Source organism: Pteropus alecto, unplaced genomic scaffold (genome assembly GCF_000325575.1).
Source record: "Pteropus alecto unplaced genomic scaffold, ASM32557v1 scaffold119, whole genome shotgun sequence".
Classification (NCBI taxonomy): domain Eukaryota; kingdom Metazoa; phylum Chordata; class Mammalia; order Chiroptera; family Pteropodidae; genus Pteropus; species Pteropus alecto.
The window spans coordinates 2476426-2499111 of NW_006442487.1; the positions used below are offsets into that span (position 1 = coordinate 2476426).

Sequence of the window (22686 nt, forward strand, 5' to 3'; positions counted from 1 at the left end):
TGATGTCATCAGCCAATAATGAGAATTTTTCTTTTTCCTTTCTAATTCAGATGCCTCTTATTTTCTTTCTTGTCTTTGTATTATGGCTAAGACTTCCAATACAATGTTGAAGAGGAGTGGTGAAAGTGTGCATCCTTATCTTGTTCCAGATCTTAAGGAAAACGTTTTAACCTTTCCCCCATTGAGTATGATGTTAGCTTTGTCATATATGGCCTTTATTATGTCATATGCTGGGGTCATGGCCAATCCTCATAGCCAGTCAGCCCGAAGGTCAATCCCACTCTCTGTGCACCAATAGCAATCAAGGCTTAACTACAATAGGAGGGCACAGACGACCCACACAAAGTACATTCCTGGAGCATCCGGCCTAGGTTACCAGGGAGATTGTGCCACTGTGTCTCACAGGACACCTACTACATAAGGCCACCTTGCCAAGACTGGGAGATATAGCAGATGTACCTAATACAAAGAAACAAACACACAGAGGCAACCAAAATGATGACACAGAAAAGCATGTTCCAAATGAAAGAACAGAAGATAACTCTAGAAAAAAGAACTAAACAAATGAAGACAAGCAATATATTGGATACAGAGTTCAAATTATTGGTTGTAAGGATGCTCAAGAAACTTACAAGAACTTCAACAAAAAGGTAATACGCATTTAAAAAAAAGGATTTAGACACCATTAAAAAAATCAGCAATGAAGACTACAATAACTGAAATGAAGAATACACTAGAAGAAATCAATAGTAGATTAAATTAAGCAGAAGATCAAATCAACAATTTGAAAGATGAATTAATAGAAAACTCCCAACCGAAATAGCAAAAATGAAAAAAAAAAAATTAAATGAGGATAGTCGAAGGAATCTTTCGAATGCACAACATCAAATCTATGGGACACAGCAAAAGCAACACTAAGAGGGAAATTCATAGCATTACATCTATATCAAGTAAAAAGAAAAAATTCAAAGAAAAAATATAACCATACATTTAAAATAACTAGAAAAAGAACAGAAAACAAAGCCCAAGTGTGTAGAAGGAAAGAAATAATACAGATCAGAGTGGAAACAAATGAAATAGAGGAGTCTAAAATATACAAAATATCAATAAAACTAAGATCTGGTTCTTTGAAAAGACAAACAAAATTGATAAACCTTTAATCAGACTTATCAAGAAAAAAAGGGAGAGAACTCAAATAAATAAAATTAAAAATGAAAGAAAAGAGGTGGCATGACACTACAGAAATACAATGAATGATAAGAAAATACTATGAACAATTATATGCCAACAAATAGACAACCTAGAAGAAATAGATAAATTCCTAGAAAAATAAAATATTCCAAGACTGAATCAAGAGGAAACAGAAAATCTGAAGAGACCAATTACTACTAACAAAATTGAATCAGAAAAACTCCCAACAAACAAAAGTTCTGGACCAGATGACTTCACAAGTCAATTTCACTAAACATTCAAAAAAGAATGAACACATTTTCTTCTCAAACTATTCCAAAAATTCAAGAGGAGGGAAGACTCCTCTAAAGCTTATTTTATGAAACTATCATTACCTTGATTCCAAACCAGATGAAGATATTACCAAAAAAAAAAATTATAGACCAATATCCTTGATGAATATAGATGCAAAAATCCTCAACAAAGTATAGCAAACCAAATTCATCAATACATTAAAAAGATCATAAACCATGATCAAGTATTTCTAGGATGCAAGATTTGTTCAATATCCACAAATTAACTTGAGACATCACATAAACAAAATAAAATACAAAAATTATATGGCCATATCAATCAATGGCGAAAACATATTTGACAAAATACAGCACCCATTTATGATGAAAACTTTCAGCAAAGTGGAAATAGAAGGAACATACCTCAACATAATAAAGGCTGTACAGGACAAACCCATAGCTAACGTTATACTCAGTGAGGAAATGCTAAATATGTTTTCCTTAAGAACAGGAACAAGGATGCCAACTTTCAAAATTTTTAGTCAACATAGTACTGGAAGTCCTAGCCACAGCAATCAGACTGGGGGGGGGGGAAAGGCATACAAATTAGAAAAGAAGTAAAACTGTCATCATTTGCAGATTACGTGATACAAAAATAGAGAACCCAAAAGATATCACCACAAAAACTGTTAGAACTGATACATGAATTTAGAAAAGTAGCAGGATACAAAGTTAATATCCAGAAATTGGTTGTGTTTTTATACACCAATATTAAATTATAAGAAAATGAAATTAAGAAAACAATCCCATTTACATCAAAAATACTTAGAAATAAGTTAAACCAAAGAGGTAAAAGACTTGTGCTTGGAAAATTATAACACATTGAAAAAAGAAATTGAAGAACATACAAATAAATGGAAAATATATTGTGCTAGTGGATAGAAAGAATTGATATTGTTAAAATGTCCATACTACTGAGGGTAATCGATAGATTTGATGCAATGCCTATTAAAATACCAATGCGTTTTTCAGAAAACTAGAACAAATAATCCTAAAATGTATATGGATCCATAAAAGACACCAAATAGACATGCAATTTTGAGGAAAAAAAAAAACAAAGTTGGAGATATTACACTACCTGATATCAAACTATACTACAAGGCAATAGTAAAAAAAAAAAAAAAAAAAATCCTGGTACTGGCATAAAAAAAGACAATTAGATCAATGGAACAGAATACAGAACTGATAAATAAACCCACGCCTATATGGTCATTTAATCTATAACAAATGAGGCGAGACTATACAATGAGTAAAATTTATTTAATAAATGGTTTTGGGAGGACTAGGCAGATACATGCAAAATAATGAAACTAGGCTACTTTCTTTCACCATATACAAGAATAAACTCAAAATGGGTTAAAGACAAGTTTAAAACCCCAAATCACAAAACTTCTAGAAGAAAACATAGGCAGCAAATGCTCTGACATTGTTCTTAGTAATATTTTTTTCTCATATATCTCTTTGAGAAAGGAAAACAATCACAATGAAATAAACAAATGGGACTATGTCAAACTAAGAAAACTTTTGCACAACAAAGGAAACCATTAAAAAACCAAAAGAGAATCTACTGAAGGGAGAAGATATTTGCCAGTTATACATCTGATAAGGGGTTAATATTCAAAATTTATAAAAAAAAACTCATACAATTCAACACCAAAAATACAAACAATCCAATTGAAAAAAGGGCAAAGAACCTGAATAGATATTTCTCCAAAGAACACATACAGATAGACAACAGACATCTGAAAAGATGCCCAATGTTGTTAGTCATCAGAGATGCAAATTAAAATCACAATGAGATGCAACTTTACACCTGTCAGAATGGCTATCATCAATAAATCAACAAACAAGTGTTGGTGAGGATGTAGAGAAAAGGAACTCTCTTGCACTGTTGGTGAAACTATAAATTGGTGCAGACACTATGGAAAACGGTATTGAGTTTCTTAAAAAAAAAAATACTATCTTATAACCCAGCAATTACACTTCTGGGTATTTTTTCAAAGAAAAAAAGAAAGACAAAACTTATTAAACTTAATCAAAAAGGTATATGTACCCCTATTTTCATTGCAGATATTTGTTGAAGCACATTTCAATAGCCAAGATATGAAATCAACCCAAATGCTCATCAATAGATGATCAGATAATGAAGAGGTGGCACATATATACAATGAAATATAACTGGGCCATAAAAATGAAATCTTACTGAAGAGACCGGGCAAAATGGCGTAGATGATAGAGACTTTCTACATTTTCTCTTGCGACCACATCAAAGTTGTAATGGAAACATGGAGTAAACAGCAAGCAGAGATGCCCGGGGTCTAGAAGAACAGAATAGCTAGAACTAGGGAGAAAAAGAAGAAATCACTCTGTAATGGTAGAAAGTAGGGGAAGAAGATGTGAGTCTTCCCAGTCCCAAGAGGCTGAGTGGGAGAGAGGCTATGGCAGATGCAGCCAGCAGCTACAGATGTTCCTTTCAAAGGGGCCATGTCCACAACCAGACTATTACTGTGACAAACTTGCTCCCTCTGAGTACTAGTGCTGGGTTGGCTATGCAGGAGTCACCAAGGACTAACATGGGAACACTGAGTTGCTGGAGCAAGGGCTAGAGACGAAACATTCTCCTGAGCAAAAGTGCTGATGGTATCCATTGTTCCTCTGTTGAGCCTTCTTCATTCCCAGTGTGTGGATGCAGCACCTCCATAGCTGAGACATCATCAAACTGGATAATAGAGGTCGCTCCACCCAGAGAATTCCCTGAAACTCTGCCTCTCCCAACTCACAGCCCTACCCAAGCCACATCCATCTGTGTCCTCAGTGTGTCCCGTGCCCCTTGTGGAGCAGCTCCAAGACCCACACTGGTGGCAGCTGGCCTCGGTTTCTGGCATGGCCTCTTGAGGCAGCTATAAGCACAGCATCTGTGGATTTTTTGCTGAATGTTAACAGGTGGACTGGAGGGGTATAGGCTGGGGCTAAACTTGGCCTGCAGCTGAATCCTTCTCAAGATTGTGCTACTGGACACCTACTACACAAAGCCACACGAATATGACCAGGAGACTTGGGAGCTTTGCTTAGTACATAGAAACAGACACAGAAAGAGAGCCAAAATGGGGAGAAAAAGAAGCAGAACTCGTATGAAAAAACAGAACAGAGCTCCAAGAAAAATGGATGAAGCAATCTGACAGATGTAGAGTTCAAAACACTGGTTATAAGGATGTTCAATGAACTTGGGGAAGTGTAGATGAACTCAGTGAGAACTTTAACAAAGAAATAAAAAAAAAACATAAAAATGGAAATGGAAATTATAAAAGGGAACCAGTCAAAAATGAAGAATACATTATCTGAGATGAACAATATATTAGAGGGAATCGACAGAGTGGGTAAAGAAGAGGATCGAACCATCAATATATAGGATGGGGAAGCCAAGGACACTCAATTAGAATGGCAACAACAACAACAAAAAAGCCGAGACTATAATAATACTTTAAAGAGCCTATGGGATACAATTAAAGATAAAAACATCCGTGTCATAGGGATACCTGAAAGAACACAAAAAGTTGAAAAGCTATTTGAAGAAATAATGATGGAAAATTTCCCTAACCTGGTGAAGGAAAGACATACAACTTCAGGGAGCACAGAGAGTCCCGAACAAGATGAACCCAAAGAAGCCCACACTAAAACACATAATAATTAAAATGCCAAAGATGAAATACAAAGAGAGAATCTTAAAAGCAGAAAGAGAAAAAAAACATTTAATTACCTACAAGGGGGCACCCATATGACTGGAAGCTGATTTCTCAAAAGAAAGTTTGCATGACAGAAGGGTTGGCACAAATTATTCAAAGTGATAAAACCCCAGAATCTACAACCAAGATTACTTTATACAGTAAAGCTACCATTTAGAGTTGAGGGACAGATAAAGAGTTTCCCAGACAAAAGTAAGCTAAAGGAATTTATCAACACCAAGTCAGTATTACAGGAAATGTTGGAGGGACTTCTTTAAGAAGAAGAAAAAAAAATATCAAAAACAGGATTAAAGAGTGGTAATAACTACATTCCTATCAACGAGTACCTCAAAGGGAAGAAAAATGAAGTGCTCCAACCAAAAGATAGAGTGGCTGAATGGAGAAGAAAACCAGACTTCTACATATGCTGCCTACAAGAGACTGACTTCAGATTAAAAGACACACATAGACTAAAAGGAAGGGGATGGAAAAAGATATTGCCTTGATGGACCTAGAGGGTATTGTGCTGAATGAAGTAAGTCAAATAGAGAAAGACATGATTTTACATACATGTGAAATCTAAAAAACAAAATCAACAACAACAACAAAAACACAAACATAGAAACAGAGCATATTTTGAGGGCTGCTAGACAGGAGAGAGTTTGGAGGGACAGTGAAAAAGGGCAAAGGGATTCAGAAATACAAATGGATGGTTACAAAATAGACATGGATATATAAAATATAACACAAGGAAAATAGTTAATAATGTAATAAATATGTAAGAGGGAAGAGGTGTAGTAGATATAGTGGGGTAATCACTTTGTGAGTTCTATATATCTCTAATCACTATGCTGTACAACTGAAACTAATACATTATTGTATGCCAACTAGAAATGAAAAAAAAAACTCATTGAATTGTACAATGTAAATATAAGCAAATAATTAATTGTATATTACTCTTCAATAAAGCTATAAAGAAATGAAATCTTACTATTTGCAACAATAAGGAAGGACCTAGGGGGTATTAGACTAAGTGAAAGAAGTCAAAGAAAGACAGATATCATATAATCCTACTTATATGTGGAATCTAAAGAACAAAATAAACAAAGTAGAAGCAGACTTGTAGATACAGAGAACAAATTGATGGTTCCCAAATGGGAAAGGTATCGAAGGGCTGGGTAAAAACAGGTAATGGGATTAAGAAGACAAATTGGTAGTCACAGGGATGTAAATCACAGCACAGGGAATATAGTTTTAATATTATAGTAACTATGTATAATGCTAGGTGAGTACTAGACTGATTGGGGGGATCACTTTTTAAATTATATAAATGTCTAACTGCTATGTTGTATGCCTGAATGTCAATGGTAATTGAAAAAAAAATATTGAGTATAAAGTTGAGAAAGATAGATATCTTTTTTTGTCAAATAAATTTGGGTGTCCTGCTTTTGGCAAATCAAAATTTCTCTTTCAGGTAGTATCTCTACAGATGTAGAGTTAATCACATATGCTTGTAGCAAGTAACCAACCACCATTTTTGAACTTCAGACACAAATAGGAAAGTTACTGAATGTATTGTATAATAAAACTTAATGAAAGACCATGAGTATAAGAAATTTAGAAAATAATATTTTCTGTCTATGCTTTTTTTAGGACATTTGAAGAGGCCTTTTAGATAGAATTTTAGAAAACAGATTTTAATCTTGACATGGCAAATTTATATAAGTGGACTGAATAATGATATATACAATAAGGACATATATATTTAACTCAGATCACAAAGAAAACATCAAAACGTAGATGTAACTTGCTATCTCTGAGGAGACTGCATTGTAATTATATGGGCTAAATAATCAAGCAGCTGAGAAACTGTTCCATGTAGATTAAGAACTGTCAGAAGTTAGTTGGGATCTTGTTTCCCCTTGACTATAACTGAATTACATATTCCTAATATTAAATATGTATGAGATATAGATGATTATTCCTAATAAGAATATAACTGAATTACATATTCCTAATAACTTGTTAATATTGATTTGTAAATGAAATATCCACAATGAAATTCATTCACTTACCTGACTTTTATAGTTATCGGCATGTATAACTTGTTAACGAAAACATTTTATATTACATTTAAAAGATCATTTACGGAAAATAAATATGCATTGTCTTTATATGAAGGTAAACAGATTATTTGGCTTCAGTCCTGCTACATATGTGTAGTTGGATATGAATTAAGAATGAAAGAATCACAGTCTATGAGAGGGTCAGAAATACCGTCAAGCTGGTCTCTTCTCTTTGGTGAGGTATTTATATGATAATTATTTTTTTATTTATTGTTTCTGATTATAAATTAATATACATTTGTTTTAGAACATTTCTAACTGAAGAACAAAAAATGGAGAAAAAATCATCCAGTGATAACTGGGAATATATTTACACATATATTCTTTCAGTTTTTTTTTTCTATGCATGTTTAATATTGTTGAGATCATACCATATTGACTTTGTATTCAGTTCTCTTCCTCAAATTTCCTTGCTCCATTAAAAAAAATTCTTCAATGAAATAATGCATTTAAAGCACATAGTAAAATGCTTGACATATCATGAGCATGTAATACTTACTATTAGATATTACTTTAATCTTTTATCCAAGTCACTGTAAATTTTGTGTAAATATTTTAGTAATTATATGATATCCCACACTTTAACTGAACATTCTCTTTTCATTGGATATTTTGCTGTTTCCAGTGTGTCTCTATTATATATAATGGTTCAATAAAAATCATTATAAAAGTAATCTTAGCATCTCTGACAATTTCCTTAGGTTTGTTTTTACTTTGGCCAAGATTGAGAGTACAGCAGTCCCCCCTTAGACATATCTGAATTGCCAACTTTAAAATTCTTTAATATTCTTGTGCCTTGGGCCATTATTAAGTAAAATAAGTGTTACTTGAACACAAGTATTGCAATATCATGACAGTCTATTTGGTAATCAAGATAACTACTAAGTGATAAACAGAAGGGGAGCATATACAATGAGGACAAACAGGATGAAGAGATGATTCACATTTCAGATGCAATGGAGCAAAATGACATGAGATTTCATCATGGTATTCAAAAGCCTGTGTAATATAAAACTTATCAAATGTTTATTTCTGAAATTTTCCTTTTAATAATTTTTGACTGCTATAGACCTTTGGCACTTAAAACTATAGAAAATGAAACAGTAGATAAGGAGAGACTACTGTATATACTTTCTTAATATAAGCTTCTGGAAGAGAAGAATGTCAAACGTTATGAATCTTTATGATTCTTAATTCATATTAACAAACTGCTTTATAAAAAAGTTGTTCCAATTTACTTCTAGCAAAAGTGTGTATCCACTTTTATTACATTCTTACTAGGCTTGAATATTTTCATTAGAAAAAATCTTTGTTGAATAAACGAATATACCCTATTGGCAATTCTTTGATAGCTAATGAGATTGAAGTGTTTTCTTATCTTCTTTAGCCATTTATATTTTACATTATATCAATTTACATCCTTGCTCATTTATCTATTGAGTTTTAGTGCATACACACACATATGCACTTATATGTATATATAAGCTCTTTAATATTAAAGATTTTCATTATTTGATTTATTATAACATATTTTTTCTTCATCTTGATATTTTAACTTTATGTTTTCTAAGAAGCAAAAAATCTTAATTTCTGTATAGTCCAATCTATTCCGTTTTTTGTTGCCTCATATTTACTAATATACACATTTCATAATTTTATCTTTAGGTGAATTATTTTAGCTACCAAATAAATGTGAGTCCTTGTATTCTAAAAGTATTAACAGTAATGATTCCTTTCTAGTTACAGGGTCTTAAACTCAGATGCCCTCAAGGCCCAGGCAATTAACATTAAGGAATGAAGCAGAGGGAGTAAAGTGATAAGAGTGGGTGGGGCCTGTGATAAATTAGAGGGTGTAAGAGTGCATGTCCACCTAAGGGCATTAAAGGTCATTAAAATATATTGCAAAGCTAAGCAAAACACATCTGCAGATTGTGAGTTTGTATTCCTATGTTTAGTGCATTTGGGAAAATAACTTGCTTAAAATAGTCTGAATCATAAATACTGAAATGAGCATTCTAAGATTGGATTTTTTGTTAATTAATCATATTCTTCACCTTAATTCTCTCTTTCTGACTCCATATATCCAAATGGGTAATGGAGAAAACTTATACCACTATCACATCAAACTTCTGACTTCTTAATCAACGTAAATTATCTTTTGTGGAAAGTTGCTCTTCTGAGCTTTTGATCTTTAATCAAAATAGGTTGCATCTATCTGGAGTTCTCCTATAGTGTTACTTCATGGATATGCTTATACTCTTGAGCAAAACTAAAGCAGTTGTGTCTTCCATCTCACACATAGCTGCCAAGCTCTTACAGATTTCTCCATCCAATACTGCAAATTCTTTAACCCTCTCTTCTTAGCTAAGTCTCACATTCAGGACTCATGAAGTGGGCAATTTGTAGAACATAATATTCACATTATATTTAATTGGCTTTATTTTGTAATACTTTGTATTTTTTTCCAATTTGCCAAACTAGTTTTCTATATTTAAAGTTAATAGACAGTAAAATTGATTTTGTTGATTAAAAAAAAATGTGTTGTTGATTATAAAATATTTATGATAAAAGAATATTTTGTTCTTTTCTATATGTAATAAATTAACTGAGATTAAGAGCTAACACTATATTTATAAGTGTGTGCCAATAATCAATAATTTATGTTGTGATGGCTATGCTTTTTATAAATAATAAAACTGACAGGCAAATACTTTAATTATTGCTAAATATTTTTATTTTGGATGTGCCTAAGCATTCTTGTTGCTTTGAAGCAAAGCGGTTCTATGGTAAGTGTTCTTAATCTGTATTGTCAGGGCCTAAATGGGATTTGGCAGGGTTAAGAACTCCCTGAAATGTTATGAAAAACTGTGTATATTTGCATATATTTTATTCTCCTGTGGAAAGTGTCCATAGCTCTTAGATTCTCAAAAGGGTCTATGAGAAAAAAAAAAAAAAGGAACTACTCCTTTAAAGGAATAACAATTATTCACACAGCATCTGTAGATTAACCAAATGGCCACTTTATGATACATATCCATCAACATAGCTCCAGAAGGTGTGTAGGACCCGTTAGATCCATCTTATATCAGTGGTTTCATATCATATCAGTGGACATTAAACAGAATCTTCCATTTATTTATTTTGTTCAGCTCTAGCATGTATGTGTCTTCTAATAGATATAACAATAATCATAATCAGAACTATCTGGGTACATCCAAGGATATTGTGTATCCACTAGACCTCTTTTAAACAATGCTATAAATACTTGTTAAATGAATGAAACACTGGGTACATCACATTGCAACTGCTATGTGAATAAACATGGTTTTTAAATTAAATTAAGTACCATGTGTTATCACATTTTTGGGATTTCTTTGATTTAGATCATGCTTAAGTAGACTGCTACAGTATGACATAGCTGCAAAAGCAAAAGCTTTGTGTCCGTTATGGATTCATATTCCCTCTCTGTCAATTAGCAATTGTAAAATGGCGATAATAATGTTCACCTTATAGAACTTGTGATAGAATTTTAGAAATAAGATCTAGGAAATGCCTAGTGTAGTACCCGGAACATAGTAAATATTCGATAATTGGTAGTAATTACACACTGGATAGCAAGAATTTTGACTTTATGGTTAAATTGTCAAAAGCGACTAGTACATGTTATCTTCAAGTCACATTTTTAATGCAGCCTGGATTCCTCCAGATACTGATCAAAGGAAGTTAACTAACCTTCAGAGTTTTAGTTATAATTTCTATCTTAGGAGGACAGAGCTGAACATTCTAGTGATATTCCTAAATTTGTTGAAATATTCAAATTATATAAAACTCATGAGGTTTTGTATGGGTCTACATTTCAAAAGTGCAATTTATGTTCTATGAGCCAGTATTTATGTATTAATATATACACAGTACCTCTTACACTGAAATTGTGCTAGCTAGAAAATAACTGTTTGGCTATCGCCCATGGGAACATAACGCTTTAACAATAAGCTTTCTGCTTCTGTACTCCCCACTTGCACAATAGACCTGTGGGTTGACAGTTAGTAAAAAGAAGAAAAATAGACTTGTGTGTTCAAACAGGATGAAGAATGAGGTTTAGGTCTTAAAATCTCTGTACCTTTCCATTTCAGGGCTGCTTAATTTGAGGTCTGCATACCCCTGGCAGACCCAGCTGGCTGAATAAAGAGTGTGTTTCTTATAACTCACTGATTTCTGGTGGTCCCTGTGTATATCAGGGGCTGACGACTACAACATTTGGAGGCCCCAGTGAGATCTCAAGGAGTGGCCCTGAGATCTAAGATGGGACCAGTCTCTGAAGTGGTTGCTGTCTCTGTTACAGACTCAAAGGGGTGGCCACCCTGAGATGTTCCAGGGCCCTTGAATGCTGTGACAGGGTCAATGCAATCATCAAGGACACAACCTTTAGGATGCACTCTTTGTTCCTGATCCCGCCGGGAATCTCCGAGGCCTCGACATCTGGATAAAAAGGTACCTTTCTGTTTCTGTTGACTGGTCATTGGGGGGTCCGTGGAGAGACTGGACGCAGTCATATCTCCTGGACCGTAGCCAGGCCACAGGATGCCGCCTCCTGTGCCCTGTCATCAGATTCTGTCTATTATCTTTGGTCTTGTGTGGGTTGTAGGTGGCAGACCTCTCCAGGTCCACCTAAACCCCAGTAATTGTTCTCATCTGAGTGTCTTGTGTTTTCTGCGCAAGCGATGGGGGGAGGCCTGAGTTCACAGAAGACATCCTTAGGGTGTCTTTGCGACATTTCAAAGAAGGGTTTGTAGAGGGAGCTAATTATGGCATAAAGTTTTCTCCAGGCAGACTAAGAACATTGTGTGAAGTTGAGTGGCCGTCTTTTAGTGTAAACTGGCCTCTGGAGAGTTCCTTTGACAGGGGTTTAGTGAGGAATGTTTGGAAGGTTGTCACGGGAGACCCGAGACATCCCGATCAGGTTCACTACATCACCTTGTTCAGAACCTCCCTCCTTGGCTCCGCCAGTGTGCCCTTTCTCTAGGGGTGCGAGTCTTAGTTGTGGGCACCCCAAAACGTATGGCAACCGAATCTCCAAGACAGCCCAGTCCCTCAGTCCTCCAATTTCCACCAGAGGACAGTGACCTTCCCCCACCTTATAATCCAGGACAACAGAGGCCAAAGAGCATCGCCTCACCTTCTCGGACTTGGGCAGGTAACCCCTATGGACCCCCTGCTCCTGCTCTGGGCAGGGCACCAGCCGATACCACGACCCCGGCCATCCTCCCCTTGTGAGAAACACCATCCCAGGGACATCACACATACAGGCCCTTTATGGTTTACGTGCCTTTCTCGACTAGTGACCCGTACAACTGGAAGGCACAGAATCCGCCTTTCTCTGAGAAACCCCAAGCATTAATGGGACTCTTAGAAAGTGTCTTTCAGACTGACCGCCCCACCTGGGATGATCGCCAACAGCTTTTAGTTACACTCTTCACTGCGGAAGAACGCGGACGCATTCGGGCAGAAGCACAAAAGAAAGCTGCAAGAAGGAGGAGAGTTGAGGAAGCACGAGAACAGATTGAGGAGGAATTTCCCTCCACCCACCCAGACTGGGGACACAATTCTCAGGCAGGGAGAACGGCATTAGATCGGTACTACCAGATTCTAATTGGGGGAATTAGGATGGCTGCTCATCAGTAAACTAACCTTTCTAAGGTAACTGAAGTTATACAGAGAACTCAGGAATCTCCCGGAGCATTTCTTGAACTACTATAGGAGGCATACCGGGTATACACCCCCATTGATCCTGAGACCCCTGAGAACCAGTGGGCAATTAATGTAGCCTTTGCTCCTCAGGTAGCCCCTGATATCCGGTGTAAATTACAAAAATTAGAAAGTTTTGCAGGGATGAACCTGTCCCAACTTGTCAAGATAGCCCAGAAGGTGTTTAACAACAGGGAGGTACCGGATGACCCCAAACATATGGCTAAAATTCAAAGCTACTGTCATCAACCCAGCCAATCTGTTGCCAGACCCAGACCCCGAGACCCCTGTTCATAACTGCATAGATTTCACTGATGCTGTGTGTTCCTTGCAGCCAGACCTCAAAGACTCCCCTCTGCCTGAGGCCGATGAAGTTCTATTCACGGACGGGGGCAACTTCATGCAGGAAGTATGAAGGTATGCTGGGGCAGTAATTGTAACTCTAACTGGCACCATCTGGTCACAAGCTCTTCCCCATGGGACTTCTGCTCAAAAGATCGAAGTCATCACCCTCACTGAGGCACTAAGATGGGGAAAGGATAAGGCAGTCACAATATACACTGACAGCCAATACGCCTTTGCCACTGCACATGTACACGGATCCATCTACAAGGAAAGAGGGCTTCTGACTTCAGCTGGGAAGGACATCAAGAACAAGGAGGAGATCTTAGCCTTACTTGAAGCCATATAGATGCCTAAGGCTCTTGCTATTGTTCATTGAAAAGGGCATCAAAAAGGGAATAGTCCTGAGGCTGAGGGAAATCGATGAGCCGATGCAGAGGCAAGAACAGTGGCCACAAGGCCAGTGGGGTTTCCACCACATCTACTGACTGTTGTCCCTTACCCAGAACTGCTTCTGTCTCTGACCTATATGGCGGAAGAGAACATATATTTTCAAGATAAAGGAGCCACTAGGAACCAACAGGGGTGGTGGATGACCGCAGATGGAAAAATTGGGCTCTCACGGGCCCTTGGAAGGACTCTCCTCCACCAACTACACCAGATCATACACTTAGGACAAACTAAGATGCTCCAAGCTTTAGACCACTACTTTTACTTGTTAGAAGGGAGAAGAACTGCAGAGGAGATTGCCTCATGATGCCCGGCTTGTGCCCAAGTTAATTCAAAGGGGAAGATAGAAGAACCTAGGCATGGGGAAAGAGGAACTTATCCGGGGGACCACTGAGAATTTGATTTGACTGAGGTAACCCCGACTGTGGGGGACTACAAATATTTTCTTGGTTTTATAAACACCTTTTCAGGATGAGTAGAGGCCTTCCCCACCAGGAAAGAGACTGCCTTAGTAGTTACTAAGAAACTACTACGAGAAATCCTCCCTCGATTTGGTCTTCCTGGAACTTTAGTGTCATATGATGGGCCAGTCTTCATAGCAAAAGTATCACAATAATTGGCTAGCTACCTAAATTTGTGATGGAAACTTCACTATGCCTACCGGTCCCATAGTTTGGGCCAAGTAGAGCGAATAAATAGGACCCTAAAAGAGACGTTAGTCAAGTTAGAATTAGAAACTGGTGGGACCTGGGTAGAACTTCTCCCCTTTGCTCTTCTTCGAGCCAGGTGTACTCCATATATTAATGGATTCACCCCGTTTGAAATTTTCTTTGGAAAACCCCCACCTTTAGTACCTAGAATAGAAGATGAGAAAAAGGCAGAACTACGTAACTTTGTCTTACTTAAATCTTTACAGGCCCTTCAAAGTGTACAGAAGAAGATTTGGTCCTGCGTTTGTGCTGCCCGCTCAGCCCCAGGGGAGGGACTTCCCCATCAGTTTCAGCCTGGGGACTCTGTGTGAATCCAGAAATTCACTTCCAAGGGAATAAAACCCAAATGGAAAGAACCCTTCACTGTCTACCTGATGACACCCACTGCAGTTAAAGTAGACAGCATCCCATCGTGGATTCATCACTCCCACGTGAAAGCAGCACAAGAGTGGACAGCTCAGGAAGATGGGCCCTTAAGACTAAGACTCAAGCATACATAAATCTAACCCTCTGTTTCTTCCTTTCTCCCTCTTTAGCCCAGGCATACAGAAACATACACTGACCTAGAGTATAGGAGCTTATAGTAACCTAGACCAGTGACATCATTACCCAGAACATCACCAGCCACGGTACTCCAGAGATCCGAGTAAACTTGTGCTGTCTTGCCTGAGATCCCCTCGCCATCGCAATGGCTGGACACCACCTTGGATCGGGATCCTTCCTAGGCGGAGGAGCATACTTAGGCTACAAGGAGGGGACCCGGCTGTGGCATATTATCAGCTGAGAAAAGCCTCTTAGAGATAGAACTCTATATTTGTCCTCAAGGACATTACCTAGGGACATCTAGCCACATAGGTAATATGGGACTTGGCCAAGGCCAATTTTCTTATACTAACTGGGGTTGTGAGACTATTTCCACTATAGATAATTATAAAAAACAGAATGATAATCATATTAGATTAATAAGAGCGCCAAGCCCCTCCACATGCTCTCTTGGGTCTTGCAACCCTATCATAATCACCATCAAAACTGGTAGCCCTGGGGGACAACACTATTGGCTCACGAGACAGACACGGGGTATCAGATTATATAAAACCGGGTATGATTCAGGATTATATTTTACTATACAGGTTAAGCACCCTCCCAGGAATGCTAACCCTATAGGACCCAACAAACCACTTCTAGTTCTGGGACTACCCCAAAGTCTTACACCTAAGAAAACTTCTGTTTCTAGAGCAACTCCAACTCCAGCTCTGGCCCCTCTAAGTAGTAGCCTAACAGCTATTAAACCCAGGCATTCGACCAGCCACAACCAGAACCAGAAGGAACATCAATAACTATGCTAACAACAATACACAAGATCTTAAATAAGACCACCCCAGGCATCGACAAGATTGCTGGTTGTGCTTAAACCCAAAACCTCTTTACTATGTTGAGGTAGGAACTCGCCTAAACTTAACTAAGCTCAGCAGACTGGAACTTCAAGTTGATTCACTAGCAGAAGTAGTCCTCCAAAATAGAAGAGGTTTAGATTTATTATTCTTCGAACAAGATGGATTATGTATGGCTCTAGGTGAAACCTGTTGCTTCTATGCCAATAACTCTGAAATAATTAGAGAAAGCTTACTACTAGCACAGAGAAATTTAGATGCCGGGGAAAAACAAAGACTAGAATCAGATAACTAGTTTCATAGGATGTTCAATTGGTCGCCATGGCTAACAACCCTCCTATCTGCTGTAGCTGGACCTTTAATCCTCCTCCTCCTCTTGTTAACTTTTGGCCCATGTTTCCTCAATTTCTTGTTTGCATATATAAGGAAAAGAATTAATTCTATTAAACTTTTAGTAATACAAAATAGAGGGTATAAGCAAATTCCACATAAAGAATCAAGGATTTGATTTTCTGCTAAGGCCAGTGGGGAATGTGCTGGTTGGAAAAATTACTGTTTGGCTATCGCCCATGGGAACATAACACTCTGCTTCTGTACCTCCCGCTTGCACAACCAACCTCTGGGTTGACAGTTAGTAAAAAGAAGAAAAATAGACTTGTGTGTTCAAACAGGATGAAGAATGGGGTTTAGGGCTTAAAAACCCTGTACCTGTACATTTTGGGGCTGCTTAATTTGGAGTCTGCATACCCCTGGCAGATCCAGCTGGCTGAATAAAGAGTGTGTTTCCTATAACTCACTGATTTCTCGTGTTCCATGTGTCTATCAGGGGCTGGCAGCTACAACAAAATGAGGATTTATCTTTCAAGATAAATCAAAAAACATGAATTTCAAGTAATGTTACAAGCTCGACAAACATACTTATAAAATGCTACTTGTCACAAATGCATGTTCCATAAATAGCCATTTCTGACTTTTATGATATGATTTTTGACCCACAGAGTTTAATGCCATGCTAGGATGAACAAAGGATAAATAAGATTTTGAATTATAAGCCTAAATCTTTTGAATAATAATCTTTTGTTTGACAGGCACTTATGATTATGCCCATCTCAATAATACTGAAACTGTAAGACGAATGTCCGAAGCTATTATTAAGTGTACTATAGTGATTTTTGTTATATGAAAAGATTATTTTAAATTTGTTGTAAACATTGAAAGTTAGAAATATGAACATACTAGTTTATACGGAAAAATAAATTACCTTTGTTTTAGAGTCCTTAAACTTGAAATGCAATTAAAAAGCTAATTAACCAATTTACTACAAATACAAAACAGACCAATGATTTTGATAATTATCAAGACAACTCAATTTTTGCTTTACTATGCAGAACTTATTTGCTGAACTGAATTGGAGATCATCAAAATTACAATATATTGCTTACTGAAACATGACAAAATCAGGCTATTATAACCAATTAATTGAACCTAATAAAGCTTTTAAATTATTTTTGTTTATTAGAATTTCTTTGAGGTTAATGATGTAATATTTCTTTTGGCTAAGATAAATAAGTAAAAATTTTAGAAGAAAATTAAATTTCTCTGGTTTGAAATAACCACAACTCCCTAAGAGCTAAATGATAAATTATTGTTCTGACCCAAATCTGAAAAAGAAAACCACCATAAATTAATTTATTTGTACTCTTTGTTAAACATTTTTTCAATGAACACTATTGTATGTTAAATAAGTTGAAAGTTCAAAGTGTCTGAGGTGATTTGATTATTTGCTACTGACAGGGAGATATATAGAAGAAATCATTGCTTTCTAAACCAGTTCAATTTTTTGAATAGGGCAGATATTGCGCCATCTGTCATACATTCTGTGGTGCCTGTGAATGTCATTTTATCTCTTTTCTCTAGAGAGAGCCCCTGCCTAGAGTCACCTAGGAAATGACCTGTTGCTCTTTGCTCTTTGACTTCCATTTGAAAAGGTGGTTATATTAGTAAAAATATTCCCTACTTTTCATTATATTTGAGAAGAAAGTTGTATGGGTAATTGAGATATCCCTAAGAGTAGTTAACTGGTTTCCTAGCATGGACTTTATAAAATGACATATACTTTAGCCAATTCATCCCAGTCTACATTCTGATTCTAAGACTAGCATTAGGTCTAAAACACAGATTTGTTAATATCCTGGAATTGCTGTGTACTCAAACAAATTCTTAGTATTTTAAACAGAAAGCAAACATATTGATAATAATTTATAATTTATATGTAAATGTGCGGTTAATTCAAACACAGCCATGGATATGGGAGGCAAAGAGGGCTGCTGGGTCAGCAGCTTCAAGGAGGACAATGAACAAAGTGTTGCTTGGGCTGTGCTTGCCCCCAAGGACACTTCCCATTGCTCCCATTGGCATTATCTGCTCTTTTGGTCATTCCCATGGACATTTTCTCCCTGCTCCACTGGAGAACACTGCCGGTCTGGTCCTCCCCAACACTAGCTAGGCAGCATGTTTGGCTCTCATCTGCTGGAAAAGACTCTTGTTCCTGGGATGAGGCAATGCCCCTCCCCTCTCTTCGCATATAAAACAATGCCTGCTTTTGGATGGCTGGCTGCCTGCCTTTTTCTGCAGCTCCAACTGACCAAATGCTGAAGTCTCCTTATATTGTGAGTAATAAGCAGCATGTCTCATTCTGCTGGTCCTCCTGGTGGTTTTTTTTTTTTTTTTAATATTCAAGGCCCAGGTGCAGATTTCTGGCCTGGAGCTCCTGCATTACAGTAGACTTGATTGTTCTCATTGACCTGACCAGCATATTCTTTAGAATTAGGGCCTGGGCTCAAACCTCAAGTCCGCTATTTCTTATCTCTGATATCTGTGTTAAATTATTCCCTGTAATGTGGTCTCAGCTTCTTCTGCTGCAACTGAGCATGATTGTATCTACCTCATAAAACAGTTGTAAAGTTTGGATAAAATGATGTATATAAAAAGAATAGCAAAGTGCATAGTATATAGTAAGAAAATGTTGTTATTCTCTCTATATAAGAAAACGTAGACAAAATTATTAAATGATTGCTTGTTGAATTATCTTATCAGTTCAATGATCTTTCCACAGTGAAATGATCCAAAATATACTCTGTGAAAGAGATTTCATTTTTTCACATCTTATAGAATGTAGCTACAAGAAATATTTAAAAATAAACTTCTTTTTCAAAGTTCATAGCCATCTTAAATGTATGTAACTTAGCTTTACATATATCAACCGAAACTTTTGCATCTTTTTTTCTCATCTCCTCTCTCAATGTATTATATCATTTCACTATTTTTTCAGTTACATTTTTTCAAAAGATAGGGCCAATTAGAGTCCAAATATAAATGTATACATCAATAAAAATAATAAAGATCAACAAGAATACAAAAAAAAACACATACCAAAATATCTTATAATACTGCATCTAAAATAATTTAAACAACAAATACTGTAAATCTCTCATCTCTGTGAAAGATACAGTAAGTCCTCAGATGACATCGTTGATAGGTTCTTGGAACTGTGGCAAAATGACATATAATAAAACCAGTTTTGCCAAGGACTAATTGATGTAAACAAGAGTTGAGTTCCTAAGGCACCTCATCAAAGTTATTTATTTATTTATTTATTTATTTACTTACTTACTTGCTTGCTTATGTTTGCACCAGTATTGCAATTGTCTTATATTATGATCATCTTATACAACTGTTGTTGGAACGGCAGTAAAATAACTATTTACTGGCATAAACACACTTTAACAAATGTATACCATATTTACAAGTTATCACATATTTTTTCTTCACTAATTTTATAGTTTTTATACTTCCTACAAAAAGAAATTCTATTGTGTTAAGCTATTTCATTGTCAGTTAAGTTTTTATTTTATTGTATTATTTTTCACTCTCATCACCAACCCCTCTCCCCTTTGGCAACCATTCGCTTGTTCTCTATGTCTATGTGTCTGTTTCTGTTTTGTTTTGTTGATTCATTTGTTTTGTTTTTTTAGATTCCACTTATAAGTGAAATCATACTGTGTTCGTTTTTCTCTGTATGACTTATTTCACTTAGCATAATAACCTCTAGGTCCATTCAGGTCGTCTCATATGATAAGATTTCATTATTTTTTATTGCTGAGTAACATTTCATTAAATATATATATATATATATGTATATATATATACATATATATATATATATATTTCATTGATTGATTTACGTATACATACCACATCTTCTTTATCTATTCATCTTTCAATGAACAGCTAGGTTGCTTCCATATCGAAGCTATAATAAAAGTAATGCTGCAATGAACATAGGGTGTGTATATCTTTTTGAATTAATGTTTTTGTTTTCTTCAGATAAATACCCAGAAGTGGAATTGCTGGGTCATATGGTAGCTCTATTTTTAATTTTTTGAAAACTCTCCACAATGTTTTCCATTGTGGCTGCACAAATTACAACCCTACCAACAGTGTGCAAGCGTTTTCTTTTCTTTATATCCTTGACAGCACTTTCTATTTGTTGACCTATTAATAATAGCCATCTGATAGGTGTGAGATGATAGTTCATTGTGGATTTAATTTTCACTTACTTGGTGACTATCAAGGTCGAGCATTTTTTTCATATGTCCATTGGCTATCTACATGTCTTCACTGAAAAAAAAATGTCTATTAAGGTCCTCTACCCATTTTTAATTGGTTTATTTATTTATTAATTTGTTTGTCTATTTATTTATTTATTTATTTATTGGTGTTAAGTTGTATAAACTCCTTATACATTTTGGATATTATCCCCTTATTAGACATATGATTTGCAAATATCTTCTTCCATTCAGTAGGTTGTCTTTTCATTTTGTTGATGGTTTCTTTCTCTGTGCAAAATTTTTTTAGTTTGATGTAGTCCCATTTGTTTATTTTTTCTTTTGTTTCCCTTGTCTGAGGAGATATATCAAAAACGATATTACTAAGACCAATGTTAAAAAAGTTTAATGCTTATATTTTCTTCCAGGAGTTTTATAGTTTCAGATCTTACATTGAAAATTTTAATCTATTTGAGCTCATTTTTGTATATTGTGTAAGAAAATGGTCCAATTTAATTTTTTGCATGTTTCTGTCCAGTTTTCCCAGAAACACTTTTGAAGAGACTGTCTTTACCCCATCGTATATTCTTGCCACCTTTGTCATAGATTAATTAACTATATAAGCAAAGATTTATTTCTAAGCTCTCTATTGTAGTCCATTAATCTATATATCTGTTTTAATTCCAGTACCATACTGTTTCGATTACTGTAACTTTATAGTAAAGTTTGATATTAGGGAGTGTGATTCCTCTCACTTTGTTTTTTCTCAAGATTTCTTTGGCTAGTCAGGGCCTTTTGTGGTTTCATGTAAGTTTTTGGATTAATTGTTCTGTCATCAATGTTATAACAAAATTATATTGAACAAAATTACATTATTGGAAGACCTATTATATAAAGTCAACATTGACAATAGCAATTCCAAAGATAGTGTTTTAATGTAGAGAGAAACTCCGAAACAAACCTGAATAAGTTGTATAGATGAATTTATTAGCAGAAATAAATGAAAGATTATTTTTTAAAAATTATCTTTGTTATAACTTATAGTAAAATAAATAGAAACAGTCTGGATGCCCAAATATCAGGAGATTAAATAAATTATGCGTACTATATTTATATGAAATATTAGGACCTTAAAATTATCATAAATATCTCTTTTTGAAAATGATTAGTGACATAAAATATATTTATTGAAAGAAAATATGTCATATAATGGTATGTAAGTACGATCGCAACTGTATTTTTAACTTTATATAAATTCAGAGAACAATCATAAATGAAATTATACTAAAATCTTAACAAATGATATCTTATTTTCTCCATTTCTCTGAATTTTCCAAATTTTCTCCAAGTGAATATACATTACTTTTGTGATTAAAAGGCAATAAAAATAAAAATTATTTTTGCATTTATAACAACTTAAAAGGGAAAATCAGCTAGTATATGACTGAGTCAAGCACTCATGGGCAAGGCTTGAAATTTGAGTGAATCCTTAATGCTATAATTTTGTTCAAAGGTGCAGCTCTAATCATGACAACAAACACCTTTATAAAAGTATTCTGTAATATCGTACTCCTTTGATTTAATCTTGTTTTACTTTTTCAAAAAAAAAATTGTTGGTATCAAATAGCAAAGAAATTAAGAGACATATTGTTCTGAGTACATAGGTACACTATTTTTAAAATCTCTTCAGTCTATAGCCAAGCTACTCTGAACAAGCCTGATCCTGTCTGATCTCAGAAGCTAAGCAGGGTCGGGCCTGGTTAATACTTGGATGGGAGATCATCTAGGAAGACTGGGTGCTGTTGACATTAAAAAAATAATTAATAAATAAATAAATAATAAGAGATTGTAAGCTGACAAGGTCATTGCAATCTCTGAGGTCAACCAAGGGTTGCCTCCATAGAAAATATTGAAAAAAAATTTCTTCAAATAAATATATTCTCTGAAAGCCAAGTACAGAGGTTATGCATAAAGATAAGACCTGCTTTGGAGAAGATTGTACCTTATTGGTGAATAAGAAAGGTTCCATGTCCTAAGGATTTGGAAGGTAAATCCAGTGGTTATAGCTAG

At 35.6% G+C, this 22686-nt stretch overlaps 1 long non-coding RNA gene and 1 pseudogene across 3 annotated transcripts in view; both read left to right on the plus strand.

Moving 5' to 3' along the window:
• The window catches only part of LOC107196363, a 158847-nt gene extending 142677 nt beyond the window's left edge, over window positions 1–16170 (plus strand). For all 3 annotated transcript variants that reach the window (XR_001517760.2, XR_001517759.2, XR_003043051.1), the window contains exons 2-4: window positions 11714–11862; window positions 13451–13533; window positions 14825–16170. This is a non-coding gene — a long non-coding RNA (uncharacterized LOC107196363). The remainder of the gene's footprint in view (window positions 1–11713; window positions 11863–13450; window positions 13534–14824) is intronic.
• Window positions 16171–22305: 6135 nt separating this feature from the next.
• Window positions 22306–22424, plus strand: LOC112470878 (annotated as a pseudogene).
• The last annotated feature ends 262 nt before the right edge of the window (window positions 22425–22686 follow it).